The following is a 684-nucleotide window of genomic DNA, read 5'->3' on the forward strand; positions in this document are numbered from 1 at the left end:
CGGTCGATCGATCGATTACTCGAACAGTAGCTTCGCCTGAAGCTCCAGTGGTCGATCGACTGAAAGGCTTAGTCGATCGACTGAAAATGCTGTGCAGTGGCTCCTTGTTGCTTCCAATCAACTCTTCACTCCTTGCACGCATCCCAAGGTGACTGAATGAACTCTCCTTCCTCTTGGCTTCCTTGAACTTGCTTCCGGAGGACGAATTTGGCTTGATTTAGCCTACTTCCACGCATTCCTACAATAAATCATAGAAAATGCAAAGTAGAAGGGTGAGCCCAGTCACCCTGTGGAAGCATCCCCCCCGAGCTAGCTCCTCGTAGACCGGGTACAGGGCGATGGCCGTGTCCAACCTGTGCTCGTTGAAACTCCTGCACAAATCACCCAGGACACGTGACATTGCCCTCTGGTCCATGACCGGAGGGACAACTAAGGGGGCAGGTGGACGAAAAGTGGCTGTGCCAGCAGGAGGAGTGGTAGTGGAGGTAGGGGGTGCCTGTGAAGAGGAGGCACGAGCCCTCCTCGAAGTGCTAGCAGAAGGTGTGGCCGCCACCAGAGGAATCCTGTAACTAGGCAGGGGCGGCCGAGCTGTCCCCTCAACAGTGGTAAGGGGCAGGACAAGAGGGTAGCCCGTGACAGGGATGCGGTCATAGATGAAAGAATCAATCTTCCACCGCATCTGTC

This window comes from Silene latifolia, chromosome X (genome assembly GCF_048544455.1).
Source record: "Silene latifolia isolate original U9 population chromosome X, ASM4854445v1, whole genome shotgun sequence".
NCBI classification, from domain to species: domain Eukaryota; kingdom Viridiplantae; phylum Streptophyta; class Magnoliopsida; order Caryophyllales; family Caryophyllaceae; genus Silene; species Silene latifolia.